Genomic DNA, 21466 nt, shown 5'->3' on the forward strand with positions numbered 1-21466 from the left:
CCATGCTACAACTAAAATACATATAGCCAAATACATTGTGATGTAGTTACAGAATCTATAGGGCTATGGAGACACTGTGTACATTTCCATAAATCGTGCATTTATCTATTTTTTCAATATATATATATATATATATATATATATATATATATATATATATATATATTAAGGTAGGTCCATTTTGGAACTATAGAAATAATAACTCGTGGAAGGTTATTAAATAGCACCAGAAATTTCCTTACAAGGTATTTTCTTTCCAAAATTGTGTATTTATTTGTTAAATGTCAATTAAATAATCATAATGTAGGAATTAAGTGGTAATGTCGGTTACACCGAAAATATGTATTCATAAATTAAAACCGAGATTTAATGAAAAAAAATAGTAACATCTATTAAAAATTTACATTTGAAAGTTTATAAATTATTTTCATATTATATTAAGTAAAATGACTGAAACAAAATTAAATACATGAAAATGTATAGTTTAAAATGCAAATTATGACTTATGAAACGTTTTTTATTTACTGGATATTCTTCCTCATTCACCGGTAGTAAATAGCTTCCCATATTATTCGGTCTGTTTATATTTTAAACCCTTCGAATCAACACGAATTTATATATTTAACAAAGTAGGCATACTATTAATATGGTTAAACCTTTTATAATTATTTTAATTTATTAAATTTAAAATTTTAGTGTTTCTTTTAGTGGAAAGCTGGTATTCAGGTTAGTTTTAAGTAAACTGTATTATACGGTTGTTTGTAAGTAAACATTAGTTTTACTGACTTTCCTAAGTATTTCAAATGTTTTCGACATTTTTGTGGTTTTTCTGACAATATGTATATATATATGTATATATATATATATATATATATATATATATATATATATATGTGTGTGTGTGTGTGTGTGTGTATGTGTGTGTGTGTGTATACATATAAGACATATTTTAATAAAACTGTCTGGAAAAACCAATGGAATTTCCGCTAGAAGTAATTTATTTATATTTTAAAATGTAGTGTTTTTTTTTAGTTTACTAGTTAGTTTTGAAACTAAACTCTATTGTAATGTTGTTTGGTAAGTAAAACAGTACTTTTTAATAAATTTCGATAGTATTTCTAATTGTGTTTAACGCCTTCGTGTTTTACAAATATTTTAATTAAGAATGGCTGAAAAAAGCACCAGAGTTTCCACTCGAAGTAAATGTGCTATTAAAATTTCAGGGTTACCATCACAATTGGATGAAACAGAGCCACCAGCTTTTCGACAAATAATCCAGTTAAGTTATTTTTAGTTCACACTTATCTCTACTTTTCTTATTTTAGTATTTCTAAGTTAATAGCAAAGGACGTGTGTTGTGCTTGCAAGGTTGAACAATAATTAGTAAGGAAATACAATGTAGACGCAAACAACAAGATAACGCAATAATAAGTGTATTAAAGGAAAGGCATATTTACAATATGTACAAATGACGGTGTCGAGTCAGAGAGTCTTGGTGGGAGGACATATACGCTCTTCGGCGTCATTTCCGGTGGCATTTGAGTAAGACACGCCAAGGCCAACCTACCCTTGCCATTTATAGTGTTATGTTATTCGCATATGCAAATAAGTGGTTGTCACCACAACACCCCCCTCCCAAGATTTGAAGTCACACAGATTTCAATATCTTTTTCTTTTTGGGTTTACCATTAATGGTTCATTCACTTTTCTTTTCCTACCTGATCTTCGGGGTTCAGGTGCATTTTGAGGCAGTTCCAAGTTAAAAGATTCGTATATGATATCTATGGTGTCCTCCTCTTCGACTGTTGTCGTATCATCATCATCTTGGATATGACGTTTTTTATCTGATTTAGGCGCCTTTTATGTATATTCTGTGGACCTTTAATCATGTATGTACAATCACCAATGCGTTTATCCACTACTCCACATTCCCAGTAAGATGTGTTATTTCTGTAGCACTTAAAATATACTCGATCTCCCGAGTTATATTTCTTTCTTCTCGTGTGTGTAGTGTTTCGGATAATTGCCTGCCTTGGCAATAGTTTGTCAAACGCTGATTTTACCTTTCTGGCAAACATTAGATCAGCTGGTGATATGTTTGATGGTGTACTAGGATGTGGTGTAATCCTATATACTTGCAAGAATTGTTGCAAAGCTTTTTCTGTTGGTGTTCCAATGGATTTCTTGAACGCTCGTTTTAGCGTGTCCACGAACCTTTCCGCGAAACCGTTCGACCTTGGATGATACGGCGGAGTCGTGATGTGCTTCACTCGGAACGTGTCGCAAAATTCCTTAAACTCTGTGGATGCGAACTGCGTTCCGTTGTCAGTGACCAGTGTGTCTGGTACACCGAATCTTGCAAACACCTCGTGTAGGAACCCTATTGAGTTGTTCGTTGTTGGATTCCTGCAACGCATTACCTCCGGCCATTTTGTGAAACTATCCACTACAATTAAATAATAGTTTTCACCTACTGGACCAGCGAAGTCCATGTGAATTCTCGACCATGGTTGGTCGGTTTTCGGCCAAGGTTTGTGTACTATAGATGGAGATTTTGCCGCTAACTGGCATCCTTTACATTTATCAATTGTTGTCGCTATGTCAGTGTCCATGTTACGCCAGTACACGTAGCTTCTCATTAACGACTTCATTCGATTTATCCCCGGATGTCCTGTGTGGAAATCTCTTAACATCCTATTCTGCAATGTTTTGGGTATTACCACTCTCTCGCTGTACAGTAACACATCGTCACATATGGAGAAAACTTCCTGCACCTTTGTGTCCGTTATAATTTTCTCTTTTATGTCCTTTATATATTCTTCTTTCTCGGCTTCCCTTTTAATGTCCGACAAAGTTACGGGTAGTTCCTTAATGATGTTTGCTACCATATTTTTTACTTCAACATTTGTCCGAATTGCTGCAATGACTGATTCTTCCAGATTGTGTTTCTGTGGTATCAGTCTTGACAGTCCATCCGCATGGCAAATCTTTTTTGATGCTAGATGTTGTAGCTGGAAACCGTAATTAAGTAGTATTGTACCTCAGCGCAGCAATCTATTTGCGGTGTATACCGGCAATCCTTTTTTTGGTCCATAGATCGTGACTAACGGTTTATGGTCGGTTTCAAGTATGAATTGTCTACCATATAAATATCGGTGAAATTTAGTCACGGCAAAGATTATGCTCAACGCTTCTTTTTCGATTTGTGAATATGCCCTTTCGGCTTGTATCAGCGTTCTCGAAGCGTGCGCTATTGGTTTTCTAGACCCATCCGGCATAATATGTTGAATGCATGCTCCTAAGCCGTAGGAGCTAGCGTCACTAGCGACGACTATTTTTAAGTTTGTGGCAAAGTGCGTTAAGAATAAGTCGGATGTTAGTGCGCTCTTTATTTTGTCAAAAGCGGTTTGACATTCTTGCGTCCAGTTCCACGGTGTATCCTTTTTAAGCAGATTATTTAAGGGGGCTCGCAAGTTATGCATTCCTTCAATAAAAGATTGATAATAATTTGCGAGTCCTAAGAAACTCTGCAAGGTTGTTACATTATCGCGTGCTGGCATATTTTTTATTGCCGCAGATCTGTCTGGGTCTGGACGTCGTCCATGTTTGTTTATTATGTGTCCAAGATACTTAATCTCGCTCATACAAAAGTCACATTTACTTTCTTTTACTTTAAAGCCGAATTCTTGTATTCGAGTAAATACTTGTTTCAAATGTTCCTTATGTTCTTCTAGGGATTTGCTCCTGACAACAATGTCGTCCAGGTATGCACATGCGCACTCAATACCACTTAGCATGGTGTCCATCGCTTGCTGAAAGATGGCAGGCGCTACTTTGATGCCAAAAAGCAATCGGTTGTATTTGTATAATCCCTTATGCGTATTGATGCATAGTATTTTTGAGCAATTCTCCTCGACCGGTATTTGTTAATACGCGTCGCTCAAGTCTATCTTGGAGAAGATATTACCCCCATTAAACTTCGTGAATATTTCCTCTGGGCTTGGTAGGGGGTAATGGTGATCTTTTAATAGGGAGTTGACCCCGGTCGAAAAGTCTGCGCACACTCTAACTAAGACATTCTTTTTCTTTACGTATACAGTGGGGGCTGCCCACTCGCTGTGTTCTATTTTTGATAGAATTCCCGTCTGTTCCAATCTATTTAATTCTTTATCAATCTTTTCCAACCCAGCGAACGGAACATTTCGCTTTTTCCTAAAAATTGGGCTGGCGTTTTCTTTAAGTTCAAACGAGGCCTTGAATTTATTGCAGCGACCTAAGTTAGTCGTGAATGCCTCAGGAAATAATTCTTTTAAATCGTCTTTTATATTTACTGTTGTTGGAGAAGAACATTCTAATTTTTTACAGAATGTATTGATTGGCTTATCCCATAGTCCGAATTTCTCAATTAAATCTATTCCAAACAGATTTTCACTATTTTTTAGTACGAATTTTTTTAATTTCTTCGAAATCCCTTTCAATTTTATCGGGAGGACAACTTCTCCTTCAAATTTTATACCAGCACCAGTTACCGTCCGGGCTGCTTTACTAGTTTTCATCATGGCCGGTTTTCTCAACTTTTTCCACGTATTCAGGTTTATTATAGAAACATCGGAGCCGGAGTCGAGTTGTAACTTTATTGATGTTTTAAATATTCCCACTTTTACGTATTTTCGCCGATCTTTGTCTAATTTAGTATTTGATTTTGTTTGCTGTACTCTCTTTCTGGTGTAATCTTTATATCTGCAGCAATCGCTTTTGTGTCCCACCTTCTTACAAATGTAGCATTTTTTCTTCTTATAAGGACAATCTGATTCCCAATGCTTTTCTGCACATCTCTTACAGTTATATTTAGGAAGAGGCTTGTTATATTCTGTACTATATTTATGGTTATTATCTTTGGAATATCCCGTTCCATTGCTTTTCTTTGTAAAGTTCTTGGTTGGTGCGTATGGTTTTCTAACTTTTCTTACATATGCCACTCCGGATTCTTCTATATTTTTTAAATCCTTTTTTAGCGTATTGGCCCTTTCACAGTCCTCTGCTAGTTTCTGGAGGGTTAAATCTTGCTCAGATTCCAGCTTAGACAACACTCGTCTGCGTATTTCTGCATTTTTCGTGGAAACTAACCCTTGATCGAAGGTTAGACATTTAAAATCTTCTACCGTTAGTTCTGCAAGCTTAAAATTATCGCAGTTTTTATTGACAACTGATGCGTATGTCAAATAATCAAGGTTGTCCATCGTTCTTAGATTCATGCACAGCCATCTTTTATGAAAAAGAGATATATTTGGATTAAATAATTCTTTTAGTAATTTTACAGCTTCCATGAACTCTAATTCCGCAGTTTTTTTTAGGTAATATGTAATCTACGAATTTGCTGTGTTCTGGTGTACCCAATTTTCTGAGTAAGAGGCTCACTTTCTGACTATTTGGCCAATTTTTACTGTCCAGTTGAAAAACATCCTCGTATCTTGTGTAGTATGCTTCAAAATTCTTCTCTTCCTCAGGCACACAATGAAATGTGTCCATGCTATTACAAATAGTTGTATGGGAGAAATTAACACTATCGACATTTTCTCGATTACTCTTTAGTAGTTTCAGTGTTTTAGCAAAACGTTCATATTGTCTTTCTTCATATTCCAATTGGAGTTTCTTATGCCTTTCTTCCTGTCCCAATTGCAGTTTTTTCTGCTTTAATTGTGCCATTTTCTGCTTTTCTACTTGTTCCTGCTGCCATTTCAATAATCTGTCCTCTCTCTTTTCCTCGCGGTCAGCCTGTGCCTGTATTTGTGTTTGCAAAAGCTCGTTTTGTGTAGCTTGTCTGAGTTCATCCCGCCCAGCCTGTGCTTGTAAAAATTGCATGAACAGGTTTGATAAGTCTTCCATGTTTTTTTTTCGTGTGTAGTTAAAAAAAATATTGTACCATGTACAATATACACCGGTTTGGGTTACAACAAAAAAGCAATTGCTGTAAGCTCCTGTTTTCAATAATAATATCGCTGCTTGCAATAATATATTCTTTTTGGTGGCACGCTGCAAAAAAAAAATAAAACAGGTTTATCTGGAATCACGAAATGGAATTGACTTTCCGTTTTAGGCACTTGCTAATAAGTAACTCTTTCCACCAAATAAAAGTTTTTTTTCGCGTCACAATTGAATAAATGTATGCAGTACATTTAGTTCTTTGATTTTTTTTAGTATTTTAGTAATTAAAATACCTCTTAAATTGAGATTACCCTTTTTTCCGTGACGTTTAACTGTATTATCCGTTATTCAGTGACAACTTCAAGAAAAAAAATCCTTTCCTTGAATTTTAGTTTTAGCTGTGGAATTTCCTTTCAGTACCGACGTCAACCAAAACATTAATCAAAAAGTCCTTTAGTTGTTGTTTTTCTTTACACAGAACAGCAATTAGAATCCACTGGTGAACTTTTTTCGTATGTTACTTCCTTGCTTTTCGTAATATGGGTCTTACCTGTCGTTTTTTCGACAGAAAAAAGTTCGCTTTTCGTTTGCAAGTTGGTCCTTTAGTAAGACTTGTCGTGTAGCGACAAAACAAAAATTCACTTTTACATTCGTTTGCAAGTCGGATTCCCAGAAAACGGCGTAAATTGTCGCTTTTGCCACGTTAGAGGTTTTTTTTCACTTGAGTTGAAACTTCTCTTTAGCGTAAAATCCGTTTGCTCGTCAACACTTTGCATTCCTTAAAAAAAAATGGTCAACCTTTGCGTTGTACTTTTTTTTTAAATAGTTCTTCGTCAAACTGTTATATTTGACGCTTCATATCTCGTCGCCAACTGTTGTGGTTGCAAGGTTTAACAATAATTAGTAAGGAAATACAATGGAGACGCAAACAACAAGATAACACAATAATAAGTGTATTAAAGAGAAGGTATATTTACAATATGTACAAATGACTGTGTCGAGTCAGAGAGTCTTGGTGGGAGGACATGTACGCTCTTCGGCGTCATTTCCGGTGGCATTTGAGTAAGACACGCCAAGGCCAACCTAGGCTTGCCAATTATAGTGTTATGTTATTCGCATATGCAAATAAGTGGTTGCCACCACAACAACGTGATAAATATTTGGAAGGCTGTCATCTCTCGTTTGCCTTTGCTAAATCAGATTAGTCTTGTCAACAAAGTGAATATTCTATACTTTCAGAAAATCAGAGAAATTAAATAAGAATCGCATACGAAATTTTAGAAAGAAAAGTTGGATACATTGTTTGATATCTCATCATGTTCGTGCAACATGCCAGTTTTAAGTTGTAACAATATTATTGTCAAATGCAAGAAAGAAAATTGCCAGAAAAATCACATCATCATCATCTTTATTTTGGAATTTATTGTGAAAGGGAGAATTTAATATCTAAATTATATAAAGTAAAAAAAATGCATTTCCTATTGTATTGTACATGTAAAATAATTTTTCATGCAATAATCTGTTAAACTGTAGTTTTAATATTAGTAAATTTCCTTTTGATCCGATGCGCGCACACGCACACACACACACATATATATATATATATGTGTGTATATATATGTATATATATTTATATGTATATATATACATATACACATATATATGTATATATATATATATATTGTTTTAACACGATCAAGACACCAAGGAATGAATTGATAGCAATAAACAATGTATTTCCTCGTTAGTTACAATTGTTTCAAGACTATTCGGACAAATTCAAGCATTATGTCGTTTGAAAATTTTCACAAGGACAGCCTTTCGTCCTTCGGCTAACATTCACATTTGCGGTGACTTCAATGTCCATAATGTAGAATGGCTGACCCACTAAAATAAGATCGATGGCAAGGGGAGGTTCTATCATGATTTTGCCACTGCCTATGGCCTCACTCAGATTGTTCACGAACCTACCCGTGTGCCCGATACTACCGGCCAATATGCAAGCCTTCTAGGCCTTTTTCTCACAATTCCGCTGAGCTATGTTCATGTTCCGTTCTATCTCCTCTGCGTTGTAGCAGTTAAGATAAAAATTAAATATAATAACTTTCAGACGTACCTCTCCACCGTACTGTATACCGATACTCTATGGCTTACTGGGATAACTTCCGTACATTCATATCTGATCTATTTCTGCATTCCATGTGTAAAAAGGATGTGTCCTCTATAATATCAGACCTGACCGAATGGTTAGTTGTAGGCATAGATTGATTCATACCATCCAAAATATTCCAACAAAAACCTAACAGCCAGACATGGTTCTCCCCTGAATGTGCTGCTGTCATCGCGCACAAAAATCACTTTTTCCATAGCTACCAACGTAATATATGTGCTGTGACTAAAGCTGTTCTCAGGACTGCCAACAATCACTGTAAAAGTAATCAAAAATGCAAGAGAGCTATATTCTCAGTCCGTAAAATCCAAAGTAGCTGAGCAGCAAAGGTTTTTCACAGAGCACCAACAAGATAATTTCTAAAATCTATATGTAATAAATATGGAAACCATGAATTTCATATTTTAAACAAACTAATTATACAACAATTGTTTACAACAATTTGTTTTCGATTGCTCATTGGTAATTTTATTTTGTATTTTCTTTTTCATGAACCATCTGTAAAGTTTTTAGACTTTTATTTATGTATTAATACAAATCAAATGATTTAGTAATACAAAACTATGATCTAATGTCTGCAACCATTTTCTTTTTCTATATAAAACATTTGGTCCTCTTATCGAAATAGGTTCCGGAGACCTTCACAGTCACAGGGCTCCGTGGGTCTGACTTTGGAAAACTCTGATCTTAATAACTCCGAAACGACAATAAGCATTTTCATCGCAAAAATGCAAACTTTAAACAAATAAAATAAACGTAAAATGAAAAAAATAGATTTGAATTTAAAAGCATTTATAACGTATTCAGTTTTAACGTATTCAATTTTAAAATATCTCATTCTGTAGTCAAAAATAATACACTGTTGATATATTCAGTCTATGGTCCCTCCTCGCCAAACTTTCACAAGAAACACTCGTCTAGCTCAAACATTCACAAGAAACACTCGTCTAGCTGAAAACACTATCAATAATTCCCCGCACTCTTTATCTGTGCCTAAACCTAAACGTAGATTCCATGAACAAAACTTCTTTCTTAGAACTGCACGCCTGTGGAATTGTCTTCCGTTTTCCTGCTTTCCAGCTGACTACAATATGGTTGTCTTCAAGTCTAACGTAAACAAGTTCTTGATGAGCCTTCCATATAAGTTAACAAATTTACCGAATTTCCATTACTAATGATTACTATATTGTCCAATTTCTACTGTACACTCTTTAACCCTTATCCCTAAGTTGCCTCTTGGCCTTGATACTGTTGTGATGCCTGTGTAAACAATAAATATATAAATATATAGTCTGTAAAAATTTATTAACTGATGGCGCGATCACAGCGGGCGTAATGGTATTCGCGGCGTTGGTGGAACAAACACAAACAACTGTTTTAGTATATGACGTCATTGCTGTTCATAAATTGGTCGTTATTCTGCGTTACAATTTTACATTGACGTCAATGAATTCTCATATACATAGTTGATTATAGTTATTTCAATAAAATGATTTACAAAATACATCGGCTGGAATGTTAGAACCTACAACTGTTTTTTAATGTGGATTTGAATGTTGTTCGCGAATGCTATCTATCTAGGAACGAAGAATGTGATGAAATAGCAATTTTCAAGAATTCATAATTGCGTAACTTCTTACCAGCAGTTACTTTATTCATGAGTTAATCGTTTAAACTCGTCAAGGCACTATGAATTGGTACAAATATTATGACATTGCTAAAGCTGCTGCAAAATGCATGCATATCTGACTGTATTCTGTATTTCTACAAAGCGAACATTTGCCCATGCAAGGTGTATTGTTGGCACATCTGAGCTGGTTCATCAAGCAATAGTCTCTTTCACCAGGACATGTTCGACAGATCTACGCTATTAACCAATCTTTAAATTCTCTGATATCACCACAATCTGCATCTTGGGCATGTTTAACGAATATTAAAATAAAATTTGCGGAGTAATAGCAGGAGTTAACTCATTCAACGTAAATATCTCGACCAATCCGAGAATCAGCAAAATCCTACCCCTTTAATCTAGAGATCTCTTGATGTCGAAAAATTTCTACTGTAATAATTTATTTTCTTATATTGCTATACCTTGGAATTCCCCCCGGTATCCTGCGTCCTTGACTATTAACATCTGGAAGTGTAAATGTAATGCGAATGGACATCTCGCTTCTCAACTCCCTACATAGTGCCTTTGCAGATGTGATCCAAACTACTTGTCCCTTATGTTCAGTTTGAAATATACCTTATTTTAGATGAACAAAATATAAACAGTAAAATAATAAACATGGTAAATTTCGAAGACTATGTGGCGTCGAATTCTCGTGGAAATTCGAGAATGTTCTCAAGATTGAAGATATTTAATCTTTGGCTTTTATTCTCCCATCCTTTTTACAAAGAAGTCGCCACTTTTTTTACAAATAAATCACTACTTATCAAGGCCGGGAGGCCAATCGAGGATAAGAGTTAATGATTCAGTACAGTACTCAATGGAAACATATCGCGGTAATCGTTAGCAGTGGGAATTTGGTAAATTACATTACTTAAGAAGACGGCTCATCAAGAACTTGTTCACGTTTGGCCTAAAGGCAATCATTTTGTAGTCAATTCAAATTAAAAACAAACGGAACAGAGTTCCACAACCATGCAGTTATAAGAAAGAAACTTTGTTCATTGGATTTATGTTTAGGTTTAGGCAAAGATTAAGATAGGGGGAAATTATTGATAGAGGTTTCATGTAAACGATTGTTTTCCGTGAAAATTAGTCAATGGGAGACCGTAGATTGGAGCTCAGAGGAGCACTTCACATGAAAATAACGACGAAGCAGACAGGCGTGCAACGTAAATATCTGGGATAAAGGTTGTAAGAAAGAGAAAGGAGCATCCCCCACTCAGCTACAGAGTCTATCTTGAACTCTGTCAATGTAAGATAAGGTATATTAGCAGATCCTGCCGAAATATGACAACAATACTCCATCATTGGACGTACTCGGCTAATACTGCTAATAATAATAATAATAATAATAATAATAATAATAATAATAATAATAATAATAACATAAACTGAAAGTAAAATACTAATTTCACATAGTTAACATCTTTTGAATTGACTGTGTTTTCCAATCCAACGTTTCCTGTTCCAGTGCGCATGCATATTTTGATTTGCCATCTGCTTTTTATCGTGCGCAGTGACGTCTTTATAGAACGTATTGCTAACTTCAATATGGCGAAGCAGGTGTAATTTGATAAGCCAACGAACGAATGAATCATCTGTATATATTTTTACTCTTGCGATTTGATTGCATTTTTGCAGAGAATTGACTGCTTTGTGACATCGGCATAAAAAATGAAATAATGTTACAAAAACAACAATGACGGAACGAAAAGCCACTGTTCATGCGAAAAGGACATTTTTGTCTTAAGACTTGATGCGCAATTTTAATATTGCGTTTATGAAAAATGACTGTTGTATTTTAAATCACTTCAAGAGGTTCGTGCCGGAGTTAATGTCGATCCTTCAAACCTGAATTTATAGAAATGAAACCGTTTTTTTTTAAATTAAATAAGATTATATTGTTGACAAAAGATCCATCAAAGACACCATATTACTTCAGTCCGTAATTCGGTCTATCACATTTTAGTTCAAACTATCAGTTCAATTACAGAAAATACCGTTTGAATAGACGTATTTTATATTAAACTAGATTGCTGCAGTATGTATTATAATAGAATCAATCCACTATCGATTATAATATATTACGAGAAATAATTTGAATGGTGGAATATCGCAAAAAACGTAATAATAATGATAATATCATTCATCAAATTCCGCATGTGTTTGTGATATCACGTCAGCTGATATTTCTACTTGGGGATCTCAAACATTATTTTTAATGTTCTTATAGATAAAACAAAGAAACATTTTTACATGGGAATTATTTTACGTCACGCCAGCTGGGGTAACATAAAATATTGTTAAAATTCTTTTTTATATCTATAAAAGTAGAACTAATATTTTGTCAGAATTAGCATACCAACGAGTATGGGGAGGGGAAGAAAAGACGGTTTAAGTCTTGCAACATAATGTCGTTGCTTACAATCAGTCTTTCCTTGTACAAGTAACAAATGGGTAACGATGGTCGAAGTGTAATTTGTCTAAAAGACAGCAACAACTACAACAACAGTAGAACGGCCACCCCTTCGTATCTACTCCAACTCTCAGTCAACGAGATTCACACGTGACTGAAATGTCTATTTAACTTGTAAGGAATAGGCACTCAGGTTCTTTGATTAACGGACCACCGGCCGTGCTGGTCACAGCTACCAGCACTCCTTTCTTCCCCACCGACCTACCCTCGGCAAGTCAACCAATTCAAAATTCTCACAATTTTTAAGATCGGATTTTTTTTTCAGTTTTCGATACTTATCTTATAAATTTATGTACAATACATATTAAGGATATAAATTCCTTTTGTATTTAACTTGCAAAAGATAGGCTCAGCTATTTAGGAACCTATGAGAAAAGAACCCACACATACAAAGTGATTTTTATATTATAGTAGAGATAGGGATAAAGATGAGGTAAGAATTATATAAAAACAATATGTTCTGAAATAGCATTGTGTTAACTCATCCTACTTGTTTGGCATTATTGTTTTTGTTGTCGTTATTGTTTTTGTTGTTGTTATTGCTATTTTTTTGTTGTTGTTATTGTTATTTTGTTATGTACTTTGTTACCAAAAAAAAAAACACATATCGCTCAATGGAGATAAAAGGTTATTATTCAGTTAGAGTCTAAGATTGCGCTGTGAGGAGTTAAGCAGAGAAATGTATGTTTAAGTGTAATTTAAACTTCAGGATAGTCGAGGCAGATACGCAGGAAACCGGGATATCTTTTCAGATTTTGCAGTCCGAGAAAAAAGTTATATTAGTAAAAAGGGCTTCTGGCGTCTAGTAACCTCAGCAATGAATGATTACTATTTCACTACTTGTTGAGTTCGTCGGGAAAATATAAGGAGGGAACCCGTGTTAGAAGTTCATTAGAGCACATTCTATTAACGTATCTGTTAAACAGACATATTGAAGCAACGTTGCAACGTTAGAGCTTGGCTGATAGTACAGAACCTATCTTTGGTATTAAGTCTTCGACCTTGTCTAAGATGAGAGGTTAGTGTAAATCTACCAACTCAGATGTATCGACAATGAGCGAATTGTGGTCTTGTTTAAATATGGAATACTATCCGTGTGTTTATACATTTTATTAGGACCCTACTAAATAGTTCAGCTTCAAGAAAATTTAATATTCTTATATATTATTCTACACCAATTCTTCTTCTTCTTCTTCTTCTTCTTTTTATTATTATTATTATTATTATTATTATTATTATTATTATTATTATTATTATTATTATAAGTTATTATTATTATTATTATTATTATAAATTATAATAATAATAATAATAATAATAATAATAATAATAATAAGAAGAAGAAGAAGAAGAAGAAGAACCCATAAGAATTTTCACACAGGCCAAGAATTCTCTTTGTCAACCTGCTGTGTTCCTTAGAGTCTGAGTGACACTAAGTCTCCACAGAATTTTTGTACTCACCACCTATTTTGATAACCTTTGCAAATTATTTTACATTATCGAAATAGCCGTTTTTCATTATTATTATTTTTTTGGAAGCTACCATTGGTGTTCACTGAGATTTGGGTGGTAATAAGCCTCTCCATGCTTCCAGTTTCCGTCGCACTCATCTCGTGTAGACCTGGTTAGTGTTTATCTCGTCAGTTTGTCCATCCTCCTTGACCATACTCATTTATTTTGTATTGCATCGGTTTGTGACGACACTAACAACATACTGCAATTATTTTTATTATTGGAACTCACTAGGAGTTATCCCATAAGTTCTAACCAGTGTTTACCTACTGACACTAATAGGTTGGTACTTTGGAATCTGAGTGACAAGTCTCCCTAGATTTTATGTACCCTTAAACTCGTTCGATAAGCATTGCTAATCGATCTATGTAATCCCCTCAGCCGTTTATTATTTTTACTTTTTTTAACCAAAAAACAACACATATTGCTGCTTGGAGAAAAAAGTTTGAGTCTAACATGAAACAGTGTGGAATTCAACAGAAACAAATGGCTGTTAGAGTTACATTTAAAGATAGTCGAGTCAGGTACACAGGAAAATAATTCCAGATTTTGCAGTCCGCGGAGTAATAGCAGGAGTTAACTCATCCAACGTAAATATCTCGACCAATCCGAGAATCAGCAAAATCCTACCCCTTTAATCTAGAGATCTCTTGATGTCGAAAAATTTCTACTGTAATAATTTATTTTCTTATATTGCTATACCTTGGAATTCCCCCCGGTATCCTGCGTCCTTGACTATTAACATCTGGAAGTGTAATTGTAATGCGAATGGACATCTCGCTTCTCAACTCCCTACATAGTGCCTTTGCAGATGTGATCCAAACTACTTGTCCCTTATGTTCAGTTTGAAATATACCTTATTTTATGTGAACAAAATATAAACAGTAAAATAATAAACATGGTAAATTTCGAAGACTATGTGACATCGAATTCTCGTGGAAATTCGAGAATGTTCTCAAGATTAAAGATATTTAATCTTTGGCTTTTATTCTCCCATCCTTTTTTACAAAGGAGGCGCCACTTTTTTTTACAAAGAAATCACTACTTATCAAGGCCGGGAGGCCAATCGAGGATAAGGGTTAATGATACAGTACGGTACTCAATGGAAACATATCGCGGTAATCGTTAGCAGTGGGAATTTGGTAAATTACATTACTTAAGGAGAAACGGCTCATCAAGAACTTGTTCACGTTTGGCCTAAAGGCAATCATTTTGTAGTCAATTCAAATAAAAAACAAACGGAACAGAGTTCCACAACCATGCAGTTCTAAGAAAGAAACTTTGTTCATTGGATTTATGTTTAGGTTTAGGCAAAGATTAAGAGTGGGGGAAATTATTGATAGAGGTTTCATGTAAACGATTGTTTTCCGTGAAAATTAGTCAATGGGAGACCGTAGATTGGAGCTCAGAGGAGCACTTGACATGAAATTAACGACGAAGTAGACAAGTGTGCAACGTTTATTCTTTGAGATAAAGGTTGTAAGAAAGAGAAAGGAACATCCCCCACTCAGCTACAGAGTCTATATTTAACTCTGTCAATATAAGAAAAGGTATTCTAGCAGATCCTGCCGAAATATGACAACAATACTCCATCATTTGGACGTACTCGGTTCTAATACAGGTAGAGAATTTCATCAACAGTGAGATATCTACTTCAGCGGAAGAACGATCACAGAATTTTTCTAGTAGCTTTGGTAATGCATTTGATGTACATTTTTTATCTCAGATTTGTAGTAAAGATCAGAAGCAGAAGCTTATCAAAGCATGGAGCCTCCCCAAGACGAGAACCATTTATTTCAATTGATGCCAGACGAGGATAACCGCGTTAATGATGAAAAGATAGAAGCTTGGTTTTAGATGCATTAAAAGTAACCAGCCAACTATTTCCCCACTTGCAAACGTAATCAAGATAGAGAAATGAGAATAAGAGAGAACTTGGTCAGTTACGGTCTTTTAAGTGTTGCCATAGATGGTGGTGTTGTCAGGATCAATGTAACCGTAAGATGTGATTTGGGATATCATTAATGTAGATAAAGAAGAGAGTTGGGCCTAGGATGGACCCCTGAGGTATCCAGCATTGATGCTGTGAGCTTCTGACTTGAATCTATCTAACACTATGAACCTATCAGAGAAAATATTAAATAACTAAAATAGCATTTCCAGCTATACTGTAGCTGGAGATTTTGTGGAGTACCCATTATGCTATACACTACTAAACTCTAGGGTATGTCAAGGGCTATTGCCCTAGAAAGGAAACCTCCGTCGAGACATTAGTAGAACGGAAACCATATTACATGTAACTTAAGAGGTGATTTTGCTTATGTGGTAGACTATTTTGCTATTTTATACAGATTCCAGCAACTTACTCATGACGCACTGGAGACTGATTTATTTGTATTGAGATAAAGATGACCGATAACCTGAATTTTAAAATGCGAGACATAATGACGAGGTATTCCAGAATGTTTGAAAGCAATTCACTTTATAAGAGCGCTTAAACTACTTTATAAGTATGAGAGCAACTTCAGGTTTAAGTTTTTGTTTTCACGACAATACTATGGTTACTGTCAAGGCAAGTTTTTTTTTTACTGAAATTAGGGTTTTTGATTAGCTTGGCAACATTGCGCACAGATATATGTATGTCCCATAACGTGTGTTCAAATACAATATGAAATACAGGAAGTTGGCGGCTCTGATCACATAGGATAAAATTAGCTACAAAGTTCTCGCCAAAGTGTTTGGATTTGTCAGATGCTAACAAGATTACCTCAGGTCCGTTGATGATGGTTGCGATGGAGAACATATTTCTTTCAGGAATTTCTATATATGTTTGTTATTTGCCAAATCTAGTAGCAACTAATCCGCTGCTCAGCTACTTTTGACTTGAGGGACTGAGCGTACAACTCGTTCGCGTTCTTTATGATTCTTTTAAAGTGGTTTCTGACAATTCTGAAGGCGGATATAGTCTTAGTGCATCTATTATATTGGAAGCAATGGAAAAAGTAATTTCTCGAGAAATTTCCCTAGCTGGCAGTAAGGTTTCTGTTAGAATATTTTGGATGAGATAAATTATTATGTACCAACAATAAACTAATACTATTGAGAATACGTTATTTTTAAACATGGAACGCAGAGTAAAATCTGATCTAAATATTTGGAAGCTATCCCGGTCTAACATAGAGTATAGACATACTGTACGAACAAAATGTATGTCAGAAGACTTATTTTTTTTATATTAACTAAGATAATCGAGTGGTCGGAAGATCCCAGTTGAGACAGAACGTAGGATGAACGTACCTCAGGGCAAGTTGTGAGAAAAAGGTCTAGGAGATGTGCTTACTGATCATAAGTGGCGAGTACAAGGGTGGGTTCGTTAACAATCTAAGTTAGGTCATAAGCAATAGAGAAATTGTGACAGAACCTCCCCTCATTACCTGTATTGTTTGAGTGGGTCAACCATTCCACATAATGAACATTGAAGTCTCCAAAGAAGTGAATGATAGCCGAAGGATAAGCAGACAGGGTGTGACTAATTTTTTTCAGATATTCTCTTAAAGATAGTAACCACGCTGTTGTTGGAGTGATGAAATGCAAATATCAATGCAGTGATATGTGCAAGTGCAACCTGCAAGCACATTTGGGCAATTTAGGGTCGTCTATTGATATGTCCTTACCAAATGATAAATCATTACTAATGTATTCACAAATTCCATGCACATATAGCGATCTTTGGAATCAGATTTAGATTTTAAATTAGAATATTCTTTACGAACTCATCGAGGGAAATAGTCGATTCAATGCTAGTTTTACTTACGAAGAATAAATCTAGTTTAGTCTCCTGTAATTGGATTTCAACCTCAGGGAGGTTGGAGCGCAGACGCCTGATGTTGGAGAAGAAGACATTGCAGTTGGGGTCTACATTGTAAAAGTTGTTGTTCTGGGTTTATTCTTTTATTTTTCCGGAAACTTTTCAGGGTGGAGATTTGGGATTTGTGGAATAGACCGGCAGATCTGGTTAAAGCAGGGCAGACAGAGAAAGTAAAAGAGAAAAAGCGAAAACTGTACTTTTTTTTAACTATGATATAGTTAAACCGTAACACTCACCTACTAATATGGTATCGAAAAGCCCACTAGAAGCTATTGCATAGTCCAAAATCAATTGATCATGTAGCAATACAGCATCCCCAGTACCTTGCCCATGTTGATAGGACGGCCTCCTTAGTGATTAGTCCAAGGTTGGGATTCCTGACTATCAGGCTGCTAACCTCAGCTCAGTAAACTGTTTACCTCCAGCATCTTTATTAGTGATATGGCTATAAGGTTAGAAATCGAAAGGGAATATTCCGATATCTCAGGCGACTGCTCACGCAAATATACTGTCGACTTAGAATACAGCTTTTTCTTTTCCCTTTGTCAGAAAAACCACTCATTCGAAACGAGGACTGAGGGAAATATTAGGAGAAGCAAGAGTTACGAGAATTGCCGGCAGCGCATCCAAAATGCATTTCTAATTTACATATTTTATTTCATTAGTTAATTTAATTAGCAAATGATCCATACGTTCAGCACCTAAATATAAACCAATATATGACTTGACGTTACAAAATAGGTTTACTATAACTAATACTGCTGCTTCTACTGCTTCTACTGCTTCTACCGTTTCTACTGCTAATAATAATAATAATAATAATAATAATAATAATAATAATAACATTAATGATAATAATAATAATAATAATAACAACAATAATAATAATAATAATAATAATAATAACATAAACTGAAAGTAAAATACTAATTTCACATAGTTAACATCTTTTGAATTGACTGTGTTTTCCAATCCAACGTTTCCTGTTCCAGTGCGCATACATATTTTGATTTGCCATCTGCTTTTTATCGTGCGCAGTGACGTCTTTATAGAACGTATTGCTAACTTCAATATGGCGAAGCAGGTGTAATTTGATAAGCCAACGAACGAATGAATCATCTGTATATATTTTTACTCTTGCGATTTGATTGCATTTTTACAGAGAATTGACTGCTTTGTGACATCGGCATAAAAAATGAAAGAATGTTACAAAAACAACAATGTCGGAACGAAATGCCACTGTTTATGCGAAAGGGACATTTTTGTCTTAAGACTTGATGCGCAATTTTAATATTGCGTTTATGAAACATGACTGTTGCATTTTAAATCACTTCAAGAGGTTCGTGCCGGAGTTAATGTCGATCCTTCAAACCTGAATTTATAGAAATGAAACCGTTTTTTTTTTAATTAAAGAAGATTATATTGTTGACAAAAGACCCATCAAAGCTACCATATTACTTCAGTCCGTCATTCGGTCTATCACATTTTAGTTTAAACTATCAGTTTAATTACAGAAAATACTGTTTGAATAGACGTATTTTATATTAAACTAGATTGCTGCAGTATGTATTATAATAGAATCAATCCACTATCGATTATAATATATTACGATAAATAATTTTAATTGTGGAATATCGCAAAAAACGTAATAATAATGATAATATCATTCATCAAATTCCGCATGTGTTTGTGATATCACGTCAGCTGATATTTCTACTTGGAGATCTCAAACATTATTTTTAATGTTCTTATAGATGAAACAAAGAAAAAAAAATTACATGGGAATAATTTTACGTCACGCCAGCTGGGGTAACATAAAATATTGTTAAAATTCTTTTTTATATCTATAAAAGTAGAACGAATATTTTGTCAGAATTAGCATACCGACGAGTAGGGGGAGGGGAAGAAAAGACGGTTTAAGTCTTGCAACATAATGTCGTTGCTTACAATCAGTCTTTCCTTGTACAAGTAACAAATGGGTAACGATGATCGAAGTGTAATTTGTCTAAAAGACAGCAACAACTACAACAAGAGTAGAGCGGCTACCCCTTTTTATCTACTCCAACTCTCAGTACACGAGATTCACGCGTGACTGAAATGTCTATTTAACTTGTAAGGAATAGGCACTCAGGTTCTTTGATTAACGGACCACCGGCCGTGTTGGTCACAGCTACCAGCACTCCTTTCTTCCCCACCGACCTACCCTCGGCAAGTCAACCAATTCAAAATTCTCACAATTTTTAAGATCGGATTTTTTTTCAGTTTTCGATACTTATCTTATAAATTTCTGTACAAAACATATTTTTTTTTACACAGTGATCACCACTAATCAAGGCCCGGAAGCCACTTAGGGATAAGGGTTATTGCAAGTACATTACGTTAGTGTGGAGATTTGATGAAGTGTTTACTTAAGGGGGCGGTTAATTAGGAATTTGTTAACATTGGATTTGAAGACATCCAAGTTGTAGTCCGGTGGGAAGCAGACAGACGGAACAGAGTTCTACAGGCGTGCAGTTCTAAGAAAGAAGCTTTGTTCATGGAATCCGCGTTTTGATTTAGGCACAGATATAGAGTGGGGGAAATTTTTTACAGTGGATTCAGCTAGACGGGTGTTTTTCGTGAAAGATTGGCGAGGGGGGACCAGAGATTGGAGTTCAGACGAGCATCTGCCATGAGAATAACGATAAAACAAGGATAGGCTCGCAACGTCTCTTCTGTGGGAGAGAAGTTGCAGCGTAGAGAAAAGGGCATCCCCCGCTAAGCCATGAAGTCTCTTTTGTACTGTGTCAAAGCAGGATAGTCTGTTTTTAGCAGTTCCTGCCCAGATATGGCAACAGTATTCTATCCTTGGACGTACTTGGCTTTTATATAGATAGAGAATTGCATCAGTAGTGAGATATTTTCTGGAGCGGAAGAAGGATCCCACCATCTTTCCATATTTCATACATATTTAGGATATAAATTCCTTTTGTATTAAACTTGCAAAAGAAAGGGCTAAGCTATTTAGGAACCTATGAGAAAATAACCCACATATACAAAGTGATTTTTATATTATAGCAGAGATAGGGATAAAGATGTGGTAAGAACTTATATAAAAACAATCTGTTTGTTCTGAAATAGCATTGTGTTGACTCATCCTACTGGTTTGGCATTATTGTTTTTGTTGTTGTTATTGTTTTTGTTGTTGTTATTGTTTTTTTTGTTGTTATTGTTTTTGTTGTTGTCATTGTTATTTTTTTGTTGTTGTCATTGTTATTTTGTTGTTGTTGTTGTTGTTGTTATTTTGTTATGTACTTTATTACCAAAACAACACGTATCGCTCAATGGAGATAAAAGGTTATTATTCAGTTTGAGTCTAATATTGCGCTGTGCGGAATTAAGCAGAGAAATGCACGTTTAAGTGTCATTTAAACTTCAGGATAGTCGAGGCAGATACGCAGGAAACCGGGATATCTTTTCAGATTTTGCAGTCCGAGAAAAAAATCCTATTAGTAGAAAGGGCTTCTGACGTCTAGTAACCTCAGCAATTAATGATTGCTATTTCACTACTTGTTGAGTTCGTCGGGAAAATGTAAGGAGGGAAGCCGTGTTAGAAGTTCATTAGAGCACATTCTATTAACGTATCTGTTAAACAGACATTTGAAGCAACGCTGCAAGGTTAGAGCTTGGCTGGTAGTACAGAACCTATCTTTGGTATTAAGTCTTCGACCTTGTCTAAGATGAGAGGTTAGTGTAAATCTACCAACTCAGATGTATCGACAATGAGCGAATTGTGGTCTTGTTTAAATATAGAATACTATCCGTGTGTTTATACATTTTATTAGGACCCTACTAAATAGTTCA

Source organism: Euprymna scolopes, chromosome 5 (genome assembly GCF_053919585.1).
Source record: "Euprymna scolopes isolate OS-2025 chromosome 5, ASM5391958v1, whole genome shotgun sequence".
Classification (NCBI taxonomy): Eukaryota; Metazoa; Mollusca; class Cephalopoda; order Sepiida; family Sepiolidae; genus Euprymna; species Euprymna scolopes.